Consider the following 17,755-nt stretch of genomic DNA (forward strand, 5'->3'; position numbering starts at 1 on the left):
AACAAATAGTGAGAATTTGGATATGTTCTGAATTCATAATCAGTAAGGACATATTTGTAAATATACTGTCATTTGTACTTATTTGTTTTTTTATGATGATCATTTTTTCTTCTGCTCTTTCAGTTGGTCCTGAGTGCTGCTATGAATTCTACTATAGTTCTGCAGAGAAAATGTTTATAAAAATCACCCTTGTATAATATATCCCCTTGAAAAAGCAATCAAACTGTTCATCAACTCTAGAACAGATGAAACAACATTTTACATGCATTAGTACCTTGACCTTGAATGAACTTCCTATTCAAGGGGATAGGTCTGATTGAAACTTTTTCTCATGGTATCTGTGCTTCTTTTTGCTAGAGTGTCTGAAAACTTTTCTTCAGACAGGAAACTGACATGGTCTGCCTAATCTACTTGGCCACATATTTCTAAAAATTAATAAGAAGATCATTACCTTTCACTCTATAATCACCCTGAAAAAAAATGTAGAAAATCCTTCATTAAGTTCAAAAAGAAAGGATTCATGCATAGAAAAAGTGAGTTTGTCTTTGCATCGTTTCCACAAGAAGCCAAGTTACAAAATAATGAGGAATCTTCAAAAGTATTTTCTGCTCTAATTTGATAATTTCCTTACAGAAATCAAAGGGAATTAACACATACCTAAACACACAAAGGCTTTGTAGCTGTGACAATGAAAGCATAAAAAAAATCAAAATATGTAGGGAGAAAGTATTTTAATTGGGAAGCCATTTGTGTTGGAAAAAGACACATTTTCAGTCCCATTAGCCTTCTGTGAAACACCTCCCTGGCAGTGCTTGCCAACAGATAAACCAAGCATAAAGAGAAGGTGCCACACTAGCCATTCATACTTTGTGATCTGTTTCTGTGTCACTTCAATGTGTGCAAAACCTGTCATTCATACGAAGCAGATTAATGGAAATCCTAGCTCTGTTAGTCTTTCAGTCAAAGAGTTGTGCAGCTATTCTAAAGGTTTTGCACTAATATGTTTCAAAAAACACAGTTTTACATATTATCCAGTGGAAATCTCAGCCTAAGGAGTGAACATTGCTTTGGAGGTAAACTGAATTTTCACCTGGCTCATTGCACACATCATCTTGATCTTTCAAATTCCTTATAGTGCCATAAAAGACATATTTAACTGTTTCTGATCAAAGAAAAAGAATATTTACTATAATCCTTCACTGAACAGATATTCACAGACTATAACAATGATAAAAGAAGACAGAATATTAAAACCAAACTATTAAATTTCATTAATCTTCTGTAAATCAGACAGGCTTAACAGCAACAAGAGAAAAACAAAACAGTCCTTAACACAAAACAAAGCCCTATATAATTTATACTTTGGAGTAAGTCTGTCTTGAACAGATGCCAAATAGAATTTACTCAAACTACAGAAACATCAACACAAATATTTAATGGAAGAAAATTCAATGCATTGTTAGCTCATTAGTCTCACAGGAAGTTAATGATTCTAGTAGCTGTATAATTAGAAATGGGAATTTGTGAGCATCTTTGTTAACCTCATATTAATTTACAAAATGAGACAAGAAAAGAAAATATAGAGAAAATTTTGCTCCCCAAAATTACTTTGTACAATATACAGAATAAGTTGCATCTGTAAAAAAAAGAGGATCTGTCTCTCATTTATAAAAGGTAGAGCTGCAAACCAAAATGCATTCTTAACCATTAAGTTAGAACTATTAAATCATGTAAATTACTACCTTCACATGAAACATTTCACTTTCAGTGAGGTTAAACCAATAAAATCATACCTTCCTAGGCTGGAGAAAATGTGTATTGTATTTTCAATTTCACAGTAATAAGAGATTAGGCAGGAAAACATATCTTCATATCAGGAGATATGTCATTGCAGCTGTACCTTTCAGAGTCTCTTTAAAGCTGGCTTCCTTGATCTCTGTGAGGAGCAGAGACCTGAGAAGAATGGTATAGCTAAAGGGGCTTGATCTTGCAAGCTCTCTAAGCCTTGCTGTAAGAAGTGCAAAAAGTCAAATAATCACTACTGAAAACTTCAGATGGATTGTGAACTATTTTTTCATACTAGTAAGCAATTAGATATCATGTTAGAGCCAGTGTTGGCTCCCGTTCAAGAAAACATCTGAGTATGTGCTGAGTTTTAAGTCAGTGGGGCTTAAGGATGCCCCGCAGGATTTCCCTATACAGAGACAGACCCTTAATAAAAAAATGGTTCTCAGTGAAAGGAGATTGACAATCTTGTTTTATTGCTTACTAATTTTGTAGAGTGAGAAACTTGCATAAACTGTCTACACTATATACATTCACAGAGCTTACAGTGACTGTGTATACATATATGTATACATAGGAGCCATTTTTAGAGTCTTCAGGCATCTCTACTGTCAACAGTAAGATGTGTTCTTGATTGTGCTGCAGAAAATGGGAGTAAGGGCAGCTGTGCAGTGCAGCCTCTGAAAGAAATGCTTTCAAAGTTTCTGTTGAAAGGGCTGCTTCTCAAAGGCAGCTGCTCAGTGCCTCATGCTGTATTCAAGGCACAGCCTCCTTGCCTGGCCCATCACCCTGCTGCACCTGCTCCCCTCGGCTCGCTTCACCTGAGCAGATTGTGACAAGAGTAACAAAGTGCTGCACTGCAGCTTCCTACAGAAAGCTCAGTGATGCCTTCCCTGCCTCCTGAGCTGTATCACTGCAGAGCCAAGCTCCTGCCTGTGCACTGTATTTGCTCAGAGCATCAGGTACTAGCTGTCTGTTTGCCTTCATTTCATTCCTCCCTGCTGCAATTTCTCTTTATGACCAAGTGACTCCTGTGTGAGAAGCGCCTTGCTACTGCTCAGAATTTCAATACAGTGCCTGAGATCTTTCTTCCATTACAAGTCTCAGAGGATGGTGTTATTATCCCACTAATTTCAGACATCTTCACATTTGGCAAAAGTACTGCCAGGAAAATTACAAGTGTATTGGTAAATGAAAACATTTGTCATCAAGATCTGTTGAAAGGTGTCCACAATATTAATTTGCTGCAGTCACTTGACTTAGCACCCTGTGCTACCTCCATCAGATTTACATTAGATTAAATCCGGCTTTCTCTTTTAAAATCCCTGCTTTTATTCAGGCTGCACAGTGTCATCTCTGCACAGCACATACCAGAGGCTAGAATATTTACCCTGAGATTTCCAAACTAACAGTAATCTCTATCCTGTCATCTGATAATTCCTATTTCCCTCTTTGTTGTGTCCAGAATGATATTTATGTTGTTTAAGCACACTACTTCAAATGTTTCCAAAACAAAGTATCAAATTTAATTAGAACAGCAGTCCCTAGAAATCTATAACTCATTATAAATAAAGTCTGAAACTCATAGTTTTGCTCTGATTTTCATCACCTTTGATGCTTGCAGTTCTCTTTTCTAAATAATTTTCAAGATTTGATCTAAGGTAGATTTTTTTTAATTTTTTGTCAGAAGGATTGAATCCTTCAGAGCTCTTTTCCATTGTTTGGTTGTGTTGCTAGTTCAACTCAAGCAATTAGAATGCAAAGACTGCAAAAGTTCAAAAACGAAGATGGTTTGCAAAGATTTAGCACATTTATGATTATAATAGGGACTGAAAAGTTGTAAGGGAATGTTTAATTGGATATAAATTTTATTCTAAATAAACTGTGTTTACATAGGGTTTGGTATATTGTGCATGCCATATACAGATGCACTACAGTTTGCCTCGTTTCTTGCACAACTTTATGTATAAATTTTGCTAAAGTCTGAATAAACTTAACCAACAATTGAAACAATAAAGTTTGATTTCTTTTAAAATACCCATGGAACTGATTTTGCAGGGCTCCATCCCTTGTTTGGAGAAGAGCTGAGTGTTGTTTAGAATAATTTGGGCAGTATACAAACTGTATACACAGACTGAGACAGTGGAGCTTTAAATGTTAAATAAGTCTTACATTTAGCAAACTCACACCATTCCAAGAGGAATTATTCTGCAGGATGCAGTTCAGAAGCTCTCTAATGAAAAAACATGTATTGCAACAATCAGAAAGGAGCACACTGAGCCTTTAAAATTTCCTGGCCCTTTCAGGCTTTTAGAGAGGAGGTTCAGGCAAATCAGGCAAAATTGTTCTCAGCAAGACCAAGATTCCCCTAGATCCTTTCTATATCAAGAAATAACATTGCACCTTTTGTTGAGACTTCAGATCACTAGATTTAAGTGCCTGAACTTTCCAGTATCTGAAGCAAATAACCAATCTCTGTAGCTGTTCTCCTGCAGCATTTCCCGATTACTTCAGAATGTCATGACAAATATACTATGGTATTTTATTGTGTCTCTCAAAGGAAACCTGAAATCTGGGGACCCATGAGAGGAAAAAAAAATCAAGAGCAAGTATTCTATCTGAAACTACACAGGGGGCACAAAAAAGAATGAGATCATTTTCTCACACAAATCTAAGATTTTAAAAGAATCTACCCTACCCTACCCTGCTCTCTCCATTGGCTGCTGCTTTTCATCCTTACTTTTATGCAGATATGCTGTTTCTACTCTCCAGATACACAGCCTTTATTTATGGAGATACAAAAATAATGGGACTCATACCTCTAGGAAGAAAGTTTCAGGAAGAAAGAATTAAAAATCACTAATTTTTTTTTTTAATCAGGTAGTAGCAGGATTCAGTTAGAAATATAATCCTTTCTCTAAAGAGTTCTTGACAGTGAGAATAGCCACTGTAGTGTCTTAGAGCAAACAAGATTTTCAGACTTCCAAAATGAGTGCTTTCTTTTTCATTATCAAGATTTTCCACTTATTTTTTTTGCAGTAGCCTGAGCATATATTTCAAAAATTTTACAGTTTTGTTATTCAGCACTTACTCTGGCAAAACTACAATGAATTGGCCATTCATTTCAAAAATATTTCATTGTGTAATTTGTGAGAACTCAGAGAATCACATTCAACAGTCAGAGGCATCTGGTTGGAACAGGTGTTGCAGAAAATTATAATCCAACCTTGATTAAAACTGTTGGGGTTTTTACCACCACCCTCCAGTTATGCATTACAAGTATCCAAATGATAAAATGTATAGTCAGAAGTAACAATCTGAGGTATTGTCAGGAGAAATATCAGGAATAACTTTAAGCTTGTGAACTAAAAAATTTGTTTTTCAGGGAGTAAGATTTTCACAAAATCTTTCTCTGTTCATGGATTTGCTGGAAAATGCAGGTTTGTTTCTAACAGCCTGGTTTCATTGCTCATTTTCAAAACAGCTTTCATATGAAGAAAAATTGTGAATATGAAATAAAAATTTCTTTAATCAATATTGAACACATTGTAACAGTTGAGTAAGGGAGATTAAAGCCTAGCAGTCTAAAGCTTTTTTTCTTTTATCAACAAGCAATACAAGAAATAAAACAAGATCAAATATGTAGCTAAAGCTTGAATGTTCTGATCTTCTCCCAATCTTAAGGTGACTAGATACACTGGATACATCATTTGGTATAGTTTTGGACCAATTTAAGACTTCATGAAGGAAACTGATTTTAAGAAAATGCAGAGGTGCCATTCAGTGAAACCAAATACCTTCCAAAACTTCCCTGTATTGTCACTGAGTAATCTCTGGGCTCCCTACCATTGAAGAATTAGGGAGAGCAGTTTTCATGACAACTGATATCTAATTCCTTAGGAAGGTTTTTCTTAATCTTGGTGTTCTTCTTAGATTAGAAAGGGTAAGGAAATGTGCTACCCACAGAAGTAGGACTCTGCTCCTGCCCACACCCCCCAGCATTGTGAGCAAACACAGACAGGGATCTTCAGCAGCTGTAGACACCCACAAGCCAGGTGTGCAAGGAGAAACTGCAGCAGTAGCACACAACGGAAGGGCAAAAAGTGACTCTGTTAAGGGACACTGAGGCACACACTTGATGCCCCGAGAGGGAACTGTGAGTTACTCCTGGAGAGATCGTGGCAGGTCACAAGAGGGAAATTCTTCACAAAGACAACAATCAGCCATTGGAATAATCTCCCAAGGGAGTGATGAGTTCCCTGAAATTGGGCACTTTTAAGATTCAGCCAGCCTGGGTGCTGGACCATCTTGTCTACACCATCTTTTTAGGGAGAAAGGCTGGAACAAAGCATCCTTGAGGTTCCTTCCAACCAGGTACTCTGTAATTATTAGATAATGAAAGTAAAATAAGGACAAATTTGTTTCATACATCTTTTTTATAGATTACTCTATTAAATATGAGGGAACAACTAGGTTTTTTACTGAAAAACTGCATTTTCCAACTCAGTTGCAAAAAAAATACAGGAAAAAAACAGTGTTCAAAGAGGACAGCAATTGCTATTTCCAGGCCCAGAAAAGAATGAACAGGACAAACTGGATAGTACAAATAAAATTACAAAAGCCAGCAAGACAAATGCACTTTAATACATTTTACAGTTTTACAGCACTTCACAGAATCACAGAATCACTGAGACTGGAAAAGACCTTTGGGATCATCAAGTCCATCTAATCCTTCAGCTGCAGTACTGGAGTTCTGTAGAGCTGCAGCTTGTCCCTGAACCAACCCCATTGACTTTAACTTGTTTTATTCTTTCAGAAAAGCAGACAAGGTTCAGATGGATTAAGGCCTGGTTTTCTGTGGTTTCAAGGACGTGCAATTCTAACTGAAATCATGAGAATTGAACTGTCTTGATGAGCAAAATGAGACCAGAGATTGAATTACTGTTTATATCATCTGTCCATAATCTAGCATTGAAAGAAAAGAATCCACCCTGCCCTCTCAGTCAGGTAAAACTTGATAAAACCCAGCATAAAGTGCACTGAGAATAAAGTGAGTGAGGAGCATCAAGCAGTGGGGGTGTTGTTCCTCCTAGCACAAGACAATTATGCAAGATAAGCTTCTTGACAGTCAATATTTGACCTGTATTTGTAGATTTGACTCTGAGACCTATGATTACACACTCTTGGCAGATTTTCATTTTAATTATATTTATTTATTTATTATAGGGGTTAACTGCTTTTTTGGCACCATGTACAGTAGTTATCCAGATGGTCATCTGTTGTGAGGTCGAGCAAAATAAGCAAAAGGACTTTTGTGCATTCCTTCCATGAAAGATAAATGGTGCCAGTGCTATTGTCTCTATTTTGATATTTAAAACAAAAAAAAGTGTGTATACATATAAATATATATGCACAGTATTGCAAAATAAGACCATTAAACTGAGTTACTTTTGCAGAAGTTTAATTTATCCTGAAATTGCAGAATAAATTACAGAATCAAAAAATATTCTGTGTTGCAAAGGTGATCCTTTTGAGATCCCCAAGGATCATCAAGTCCAATTTCTAAGTGAAAGGTCTGTACTGGATTGAATGATGTTATTAGCACCCAGCTCTAACCAAGTGAGTCTCAGGGTCAATGGACAAATGTGCTTTTTGCTGCTTGAAAAGCTCTGATCTAATTATACATTATATTCTGGTACTGTATAATCCAATGAAACAGAAAAGCAAGGTCTTGCATGCTTTATTCTACTGGAGTAATTTGCTCATATTATTAGCTTTACAAAATGATGTGATGTTGTACTGATAACATACTACTCATTCACTCTGATAGCAAATAGAAATTTTAAAATCCCATTACCTATTTTGGCTTTCCAAAGTAAAAATTATTAGAATAATGTTCTATCAATGTACAGATCATTTCTTTAATCCTGAAATAGCAGAGAAAGCAGAGGAACTTTCTTAATTACTCTTTATTTGGCTGTATCAAGATCTTAGAATTATTATTATCTATACTTGGTCCCATATCCAAGAGCCTACTGCATTCATTCTTTTTGAAGAAATAATTATATAATTATTTCAGATCAGAGAAGTAATTTATGAGATGTGAAGTATTCCATTTTCCAAGACTTGAAATATTTCACTGAAGCCAATTCTGTTTTACTCAGAAATGTGCACTCTCATGAGAAGTAAAGGAAAATAAAGAAATAACTTCCTCTCCCCTTTTTTCTCAGCTAACAGATGTAGGGGGCTGAAAAATTTCTTCTACTGTTGTAAATATTTGTTTTTCTAACATGAGGAAAAAGAAGTGTATGACAAAACACCTAATGTAAAGCCATTGTCATGTATAATCTACATTATGCAAAAAGCAAGCTGTCCTCATATGCTGGGTGTTGACATGGAATCCAAGGTGGGTTCTATTAAGCACAGGAAATAAAGCATGTAACTCCATCTCAGCTTAATGTCACCTATATCCAACACTCTGTATTACAATTATCCTTCATTATTCTCAGCCTCTTTGCTTTCTCTCTCTCCACTCTGCTAATATTCACATTTTTGAGCCTAGGGAGTGAGCTCTTTTAGGAAGCTGATCCAACTCAAAACTAACCACCAAAAGTAAATTATTAGTACCAAAGGGAAAGAAACTTTTATTTTATGATGACTTACCACAACAACAACAGAATTCCACCAATATTTAAATTGAGCAGGTTTTACCATATCATTCAAAAGTGGGAAATGAAAATGTGCATGTCCTTTCTGTGACTGGCACAATGATGGATGCTGCTCAGCATTTGTTCAAGTATACAAATGTACTTTAACTCTACCCTTTGGTTAGCAACTTAAAGTTGCTGCAGATTAAGCACAGAAATTAGGAAATATGGTCACAGCTATTCTGGTAAGCAAATTAAGATAAAATAAAGACTACTGACAACACCACAGTCACGCTTAAAGTGCTTACTCATATTTTGAATATATCTTCTAAACAATGGTTCTCAGAACTCAGAATAAAATCCAAATTTTATTGAGCAATATTAAGATTTACTGGGACTCTGTTCTTTGGATTGCTTAGTATCAAAACCCTATTGTAAAATGACTTTCAAAATTCAGCAAAATATCTGTTTTACAATGATATGAAATACTGCTTATCTTAAAGATAAACTGCTTATCAGATTTAAGGCTCATCTTTACTTTAGAATATTATCTATTAATCTATTTTTCCTTGTAATAATTTTTTAACTTTATTCTGTAGATAGAGTAGTAGAAGCAACTTTTATTACTATTCCTTGGGTTTCAGTAGGGTTAGAGTTGTTTTCAGTATTACATCTTTCAATCTAACTTTCCTGTTTCCCAGAGAATTTGAACTAAGATAAAAAACATTTTTCAAAGTATTTTCTAACATCTCTTTAAGTAAAAGAAATTTCTAATAAAAAAATCTGCATTGCATATAGATTAGATTTCAGGTAAAGGGCCCTACGCACTTTCTATTCAGATATGATTTTTAAATGGAAGCACAAAATATTGACTAAAAAAGCTAAAGATTTCCCTTTTCAAGATGAACTGTAAATTGCTTTGAAGCTTTATCAGGATGAAATATGTTTGTTCACCTTTAATCTATGTTTGAAACCACCATAAAGACCAATTAGAATTGGTATTTACCTTCCCTGAAACAATATGCAGTTTTAGAAGTATTTAATAAGTCTGTTGTAGAATTTTTTCATCAGTTTAGCAACTAATATTTCTCAGGAGCTCTAGTAAAATATTTATTCATGCTAAATTTTTAAACATCATTTAGTGACAGATTCAACAAAAAATATGCCAACCACTTTTTCAAATAAGAAACAGAATTTAAATGGGCTTTGATATTTTCTGTCCACATACTTGTGTACCAAGCAGATGTTGTTCACACATCTCTTACACACTTCTCTGTTATTCATTATAGTGTCCCATGTAATAAAAATTATGACAATTTCTATTGTAGAATAATTTTTAAGAAAATACTAAAATATTCTATGTGCTTATTTACATGTATTTATTATATATATGCAATTGGACATACATGAATAAACTAAAGAATTCTATGCTGTTAACAGTTCCTCAAAGACGTTCTCCCTGGAACCGGGATCAATTTTTATGTTAAAGATATTAAGCTATTTTCTGCCATGTTCAAACATAATGGTCACTGAATCACTTATATATACATTATAGCAAGGACTGCAGCCTTATTTTAGGATAAATTAAAAAGTCACACAGCAGATAAATCTGAAAAATACCATTATCTCTTCCTAAGCCTCACCAAAACACCGAGATGTTTTCTTTCATTCTCCCCCAAGGGGGATGCAGATTCCGGAAGAGTCGGTTCCTCCCAAAAGCAGTGCAGTACTTGTACCACACATACTGGAGCAAGGGCTTTGGTCTTGCAGGTGGAAGGAAACAGTCACATGGCAACAAATGCATCACACCAAACTCTGTAGTTTCACTTCATCCTTGAATCAGGCTTGCCAAGTTTCATCGTGGCAAGTGTCCTGTCAAGAATTTTGTTTCATTACAACCTTTGAAAATGCATAAGCATTCTGCAAAAGATAAAGCCTCCTTGATCACTGTTCCCCCCCAGACTCTCCATTTGCTATCAATAAAATAAGACTCTTCAACTTGCCCTACTGACATCTAGCTACCTCTGATCTCTTTCTCTCCCATTTTATACCACAACATGAAATTACCTTAGATAAAAGTGGTTCAGCTGGTAGTTGTAAAAACTGACTAGACAAGTTTTAGGTGATGGGCATTCTGAATGGCAAACTCTTCCCTAGGCCTTATACACTCTCTTCCTGTCTCCAAAAGATGGGACTGCAGAATTCAGTATCAGAAGCAACTTCTTTGGCTAGAGATTTCCCCTTTTCCCTTTGTAGCTCAAATCCAGATTTGCAAGCCATGAAATTCCCTTCAAAATGCCTGTAAGTTTTAAAAGATTTCATTTTCCAATTGGATCTCCAGTCCCTTACACAATTCTAAAGGTTTGTTTATTGTCTCACCTTCTGTGGTAGATTAGGCCAGTTGTGACATGAGGCATGTGAAGGGAATCTTGTCAAGGTAAAAATTTAGATGTGTTTCTCTAAGGAGCAATTGCTTATCCCTTGCTTTAGGTAGATTAATACTAGATTGATAGATTCCATTAGGTTAAAATCAGAAGGAACCTTTTTCATCTAAATGACAATATACATAGCAGAGATCCCTAAATTTCTCCGCTCTAACTTGCACTTCACTAACATGTATCTTCTACAAAGATTGAGAGTCCTGAACAGAAAGCCTCAAAAGACACTGAATTCAGCATTCTCTTTACTAGGTTGTTCCAGGAGTTAATTAACCCTTCTCTACTCATTTTTAGTTTCAATATGTCCAGCATGATCTATTGAAAATTTTTATGTTTTCTCCTGTTACACTACATTTTGGTATTCATCTTTCCTCCTCCACACCTAGAGTATAATCATACCAACGCTCAAAACTCTTCAATAAACCACACAGAACTATCTCTTTTTATTTCTTGCTGCAAAATATTTTTTTTAATTTCTACTGGTGTCCACTTTGAAATGCAAACACTAGTACTGCATAAAGCATTTTAATACAATTTTATCCAACATCAGGGATGAATGTTCCTATCCCTACTCCCTGGTCTCTATTTACACATTCATTATTATATTATTGTTTTGTGTTATGGCTTTATTTTGAGAGCTGTCATTGAATTATCTACACATTATGAATTTGAACACTTTCTGAGCCACTATTTCAAGCTGCAATAGATGTGGCTTTTCTTTCTTATGGTTAGGTATATAATTCTAGACTTTCCTTTTTAAACATTTTTTCTAATTATTTTAGTCCACAGTTTTTTTTCGTTTATTTTTCTATGTCATGGTTTGTTTTTTTTTCATTTCTGTACATGCCATTGAGTCAATCCTTAAGTCAGTCAAAGAAGCTATCATTGTGTTTTATACAGAAACACATTTAGGTTGCATTTGGAAAGATACCATTTTCATACCTATCAGCTAATTCTTGATCTGTTCAACTTTTTTATTTTACTAATACAGTAATAGTGATACTTACCACAAGAAAAATGTTCTTTCTTCATATTAATGATGAGATAATAAAAGCATAATCAAAGACTTCGCAGGAGATTCAGAATTGTATCCAGAAGAGGTCTTCAGTGCCTACAGCAAAGCATGGAATGGATTAAACGGGCTGCAAAGAAAAACTGCTGCTTGCTTATGCAGCAAGCAAACACCTGCTTACCCCTGTGAGCACAGAGGTGCCTAATATTGCTTGACTTTAAAGTTATATTCTCTCCATAGATTCCACTTTTGGCACAAGCTTAATATTGTGCCAGTATAAACAGCTGAGCATTTCTTATACCTAAGCCTCTGTGAGATGTAGAAATAAATGTGGATTAACCTCACAGGACCTCAGATATCTGCTGTACAAATGTTTCATCCAAGCTAGTCACTCACTTTTTCAAGAGAAAAATAGAAAAGTTTAGAAAAGAGTTTTCCAGTTTACTTCAGAAGTCTATACATAGGATGAGATGTTTTTCTTTTCTGTTCAATAATGAGGAGTCTGGGTGATTCTGTCATACATAGGCATCTACATTTGGTTATGAGGAATCCATCTTTAGCTGCTACATAGCTTAAATCCTTGAGAGCTGTGATGCAGTTCTCATATTCTCAGTGTGTTTACATAGGGGGATGAAAATATTTATCTAAAGAAGAGTCTCATATCTGCTTTTGATATTAGCTCATAATCTAGAGGATTACACTCACAGAAGCATGTAAAGTTGTTTTAGTTCCATCCTCAGCCTGACAGAAGTTATATCTCTTCATATCTGAGAATTTTCCCTCAAAATGAAGGGAGCTGAGAATTGCAATTTCTTCCAGACTTAGATTTCTTGGACAGTAGTTTGGATTTTGATAGTGTCATATATTTTCTCTCTGTTCCCCAGCTCCTGACAGACAAGCAACTGGACATATGGATATATCCTCATGCAATACAGGATGGCAATGATACATGATGTCTAGTACATGCAAATCTCCAACTTGAAAGTAATTCAAAAAGGTAATTAGAGTTAAACAAAGGAAAAATTTTGTCAATCAAACAGATAAAAATACACACACAAAGCCAATTCACCATAGTTCCAAACTTAATTGTGCAAGCTGTTAAAACACTTGCAAAATATTGATAAACTAAACTCCATTTTACTTTTTATAGCCTCTGCTTTGCTGTGCACATGCTTGTTAGTTCATTTACATAGAAATGAGTCTCAGAAACATAAAGCTTTTCATTTTCACTGAATACAACTTACAAGCATTATGCATGCTAAATTGGAAAGAGAAAGACTTCTGAAAAAAAAAAAAGTTATATAGCTCTGTGATCTATTGAAACAGAATTTTCAATTAAATCTGGGAAATTTCTGGGTGTTTGTAAGAAGAGGATTGTGTGTTTCTGCTGTACCTGAACTGACATCTTATTGAAACGATAGTGTTTCCATACTGTGATTTGCAGGGTCTGTATAGTTACTATATCATTGAAGATACAGAGATGTAAGCCTAACCTCTGTTAAAGGAGTGAGTTCTCTGGAAAAGATATGCTCACACACATTGCCCTCAAGAAAATCCCAACACACTTTCAATCTTCTTTAGGGAGAATTAAGTGATTCCTGTGTGATGAGGCACCCAGTAAAGGATATCTCTCTGAGATATCCTCACAGGTCCTTCTCCTGAGGCTGTCCTTACTAAAGGAATCCACCAGCAACACAGAACAGAGTACAATCATAGAATCAGATAGTAGTTTGGTTTGGGAGAGACCTTTAAAGATCACATAGTCCAGCCCTGCTGCAGCAAGCAGGGTCATCTTCAACTGGATCAGGTTGCTCAGAGCCCAGACAAATCTGACCTTCGATGTTTCCTGGGGGGGACATCTACCAGCTCTTTGGGCAGCCTATGCCTGTGTCTCACCACCCTGACTGAAAAAAACTTATATCTAATATCTAATATCTAATATCTAATATCTAATATCTAACCTAAATCTACTCCATTAAATAATTTTTAAAATAATTCTGCTTAGAAAATAATTAATGCTTATGCTATGCATGGCTATGTCTGTCTTTCTTAGCAATTCTGACATTTTCATCTAACTTAATATACAATTTTTTGCAGTAATATTTAATAGAAAATCATGCTGCCTGATAAACTGAAATCACAGCTTCCAAGATTTTTGATGTAATAAGACATACATTGTAATAAGACATACATTTTAACATGAGTAGGCACCTTTGTATGTACAATACATAACTGACTCTGCACTATTTGCATTATCAGCATGGATATCAGACAGACCCAGCAAAACACAGGTACATCCTTTCTATATTAGGTAATACTCAAGGGTGTTAACTGGACAGAAGAGGGATGAGTTTCTAACTACCTTATATACCCCTTTAGACATCTAGTAGTTCAGCTGAATCAAGATTTTCTATCCTGTTGTCACCTAAAAAAGAAATTTCAGACTATTAGATTATTTTCACTCCTCTAGTATTTTATTATGTTAACAAAACCCTCCGCTCTGTTTGATTTCTGTCTCTAGACAACAGCAGTTATTAGTCATTATAGAGACAAATGTTTATTGGGTGTAAATCAGCATAAGGTTTTATAGAAACATGGTGAACTAAGCAACCTGAGGTTTTTGCTGTCCTTGGGCTATGTCTCAGTGTTATACTAGAAATAAGAAAGAGAAAACAGCAGAGAATCAAAAATCATAGTGGGAAAAGAAAGACTGAAAAGCATTTGGCTGACTCACAAAGATTCAGTCTTTGTAAATACTGGAGATATAAACAGCGGCAGAAAAGGATTTTTTTTTTCTTTAATTTTCACAATATATTTATTATCCTTAAGCCATTCATAAAGAGATGCCTTACAGACCCATGTGGGGACTGAGAAGAAAAGATACTAATATCATTTTCACAGTATTTTTTAATTAAGCTTTTCCATATACAGTATGTAAAACATTAACACTTTTTCAGCACACAAGACACGAACAGGGTCCTGAACCTGCTGCAACACTTGGAAAGCATTTTAGAAAAGCAGAAAATTTTAATTATTAAAAGGTTACATGGGTGGTTCTGCTCTGTTTGTCCATAACACTCTCAATATGGCGTAATTGTCTCTGCATTCTAACACCCAGCAGCAACAGCAAACTGTGCTGCTTCCACACTAAGCCAGGGTGTTTTCCAGCAGTCAGCTAATTGGAAAATTGTAATAAAGTGTAAAGCATGTATTACAGCCCCATATGATTTCAGCTTATGCCAGCACTTCCCTTGCTTCTTCCTGATTTGTTGTATTTCTCCTTCCACAGTCACTTGGATTCATAAACTGATCTCACACATACCAGCATTTTAGTCTGTTTAAACATCCTTTTATGTGAAATTAACACAGTATTTCATGGCAATCACCTTTCTTTTTACGTGCTTTACTATTTAAGTAGTTTCCAGTGATTACAGAATGCCCAATCATAATGCTAAAGTGTTGAATCACATAGCCTATAATTTATAGGGACTACATTATCATGTAGAAAAAAATACTCAATACTCCATGCTGTTACTGTTATTACTACTGCCCTCACAATGGCTGCTTAGTTGCAATTTTTTAACTCCGAAAGCTTAAAGTTAAACATCATCATTCCAGCATTCCCTGGTGAAGTAAGTGAGTATCCAAATGAAGAATTCTCAAGTCACAGCTAAAGAAGTAGTTATCCTTTCAGGATAAAATACAGTAACTGCTTTATAGCACTCAGCAGGAATCTGTGTAGGCAAAACGCAGAATAATGGAGCAAAATAATGAGCCAGAGATTAAATTTATCCAGAACTGAATTTAATACCTTCCCCTGACAGAGAGAGATGAGGCTGTACCCTACCACAAATTACATACCTTTTTTATGGCATGACTTCACATTGACTCACAGAAGATTCTACTTACATGTTACCAAATCTACTTCCAGCTGCAACTAGCTATTACTCAGATTTCTAAACTCAGAGTGAAGTACTGACCCAGCCATGGCCTTTCTAATTTATAAAAGCTGAAGAGACTACAGTATATGGCTATACTGCAGCAGTAGCTTTTTTACTTTACTACTCAATAACTGAGTCAATTGTTTTCTATATCTTTCCATTTTCCTTGAGCTAATCCATCTTGCTAATATTCAGTAAATACCCTGTTTCACCCACTACTCCAGAGATCTGTACTTCTAAAATTCAGGTGAAACATTTTGCAACTGCTTATACATTATCTCCAAGAACAGCTCCTTCACCTTTTTTCACATCCTTATCTAATTGCACTGACCTTGAAAGCCTGGGCAGGTCGATCTGCTTAATCAAGGATTGGCAAATATTATAAACAACACAGACCCCAAATGTTCTAAATCTATCCCATTGACATCTTATTCACCTTCCTGTACTGAAGAGCACTGGAGCTTGGAGATAGCCCTGAAGAAATTGCACTGCTGATAAGAAGCTGGTGTTACTACTATTCATTTTGGCACGTTGTATGGAACAACAATATTGATTTGCGTGCCATAGTTATGAAAAAGGGTTGCCTTTTACTGAAAATGTACTTGAAATTTTTGACAATGAAGACCTTTCCTCACTCCTGCTGGGAATGTTCCACTGCAACTTTAAAGCAAAATTCATGTCATGAACATTTCTAGATACTTTGTATTACAGGGAGGTTTCACAATAATTTGCTAAGGCAAGCATTACCACTTTTGAAGAAATTAGCATGACAACTTGTAAGGCACATGGAGAGAGGGCAAGACCAAATCTCATTCAAGTGGACATTTCATTCAGTCGTCTTCCCTGGCCTAGCAATCCTGAATTACTCTGTATCTACTGAAGTCTAATTTAGGTTTAGTGCAATACTATATTTAGTATCACCATACTGAGAAATCTATAGTACAGAGTAATAAAGGAATACAGAGTGCAATGCAACCCTTGCTTTTAATATAGACACATGAGCACCGTATAATTCTTGGTTTATGCTTTTCCATGTAGAGACTTTTGTTGAGAGGCACTCTGAAGAGTCAGTTTTCACTCAGTGCTAATTTAATAGAAGCTGAGCATGTTTATGCCAATTTTGAATTAAGTTCTCCATTTCTATTTTAAAGCAATTAGCATGCTTTTGTGCTATTCTATTAGCTGCAAAATCAATCAAAGAAGCTTTCCATTATTTTCCTTTTTTATTAAGTCAGAGACATTCTGCACAAGGAAACAAAGACAGGTTCAGTCTCTTTTGTTTTGCCTTTATTTCATAGGCTATTCTTTGTTCATGGGAAACTTCTTTTGTTTTGGTTTTTTTTTTATGGAAAAATGGACATAGTTTTGCTCTGAGGAGCAATGAACTCTGCTTTCTTACTGGCATTCAATAATTGCTTTCTACAGAAAGGAAGAATAATACCTCCCATCACTCTTTACAGGTAATATTAAAAATAATAGCTATGTTTTCCATTAGTTATTTTTATTATGGTAAATTATTACACATAGCCAGAAAATCGCATATAATTTCTAGAAAGAATTGTTCAATATGGACCTTTCACAGTATCCTTTGTCTGATGAATGTCAAAAGCAGTACCTGAGTGGCTAGGTTATACTAAAATATAAGCAGTCACCTAAAACCACAGCCTTGGGTTCTGACTGAGCAGCACCTTGGATTCAACCTTACCACTCTCCATTTTCCTAACAGTACATGAGCAAAAATAGGTCACTTCTGGCCAAGTCAAATTCTTACCTATGAATTTACAGTTTGGATTTCCTCTGCTTATGCCTCTGTCTGGTTTAACCCGGTAACCACTGCTCTCAGAGGAAAACTAATCAGTGGAGTCCATTACAGTGTGAAGGTGGTGCTGCTGTTTTCTTAAACTTGCTGATTGGCACACACAGTAACAACTT

The sequence above is a fragment of the Melospiza georgiana genome, chromosome 6 (assembly GCF_028018845.1).
Source record: "Melospiza georgiana isolate bMelGeo1 chromosome 6, bMelGeo1.pri, whole genome shotgun sequence".
Classification (NCBI taxonomy): Eukaryota; Metazoa; Chordata; class Aves; order Passeriformes; family Passerellidae; genus Melospiza; species Melospiza georgiana.